Below are 654 nucleotides of genomic sequence, written 5' to 3'. Positions count from 1 at the left end.
TCCCCGCTCCCGGCTCCCCGCTCCCCGCTCCCCGCTCCGGCCCCGCCGGGGAGGGAAAAAGCGGCGTCAGGGCTCGGGCGGCCGCCGCCCGGCTGGGAATTTGCTGCGGACAAGAGACTTGACGCCTTCTGGCAGCTTGGGGGCGGGGGGGGGGAAGCCCACCTAGGGACCCGTTGTCAGCAAGACTCTGCTTTCCGGAACCGATCCAGAATTTCGCCTTTTACGAAAGAGAAAGTCCGCCTAGCAATACCCTCTTACGCTACACCAATCGGTACCCCCTGGCGCTAAGCTTTGCGGAAGCCACCCAAATGCAAGACATCGGGCTGTCTAGACACAGACAGATTCACCCCGTGATGGTGGGAAGCTTTATGGTTTGTGTCAACGATGCTGGGGACCGATGCGTTTGCCGTTAGGTACATACTGCTCTTCCTAGCATATCCCAAGTGATTATCTGTATGTCTAGCAAGGCATCTGAGATACGAGCGCTGATCTGCATTTATAAAGGGCCTTCGATTTGCATCGGTGTCTACTGTGCCACAAAGGAAAACAAATCCCCACAGACCTGGGTGGGTTTTTAGCTGGAAGCCTGGGATCTCATAGAGGTGACCAGGTCGCACAGAGCCCATACGTGGCAGCAGGTAGAGAGTCTGCACC

This window comes from Haliaeetus leucocephalus, unplaced genomic scaffold (assembly GCF_000737465.1).
Source record: "Haliaeetus leucocephalus isolate CR32 unplaced genomic scaffold, Haliaeetus_leucocephalus-4.0 Scaffold159, whole genome shotgun sequence".
Lineage (NCBI taxonomy): Eukaryota > Metazoa > Chordata > Aves > Accipitriformes > Accipitridae > Haliaeetus > Haliaeetus leucocephalus.
Note: the sequence above shows the minus strand (reverse complement) of the source record.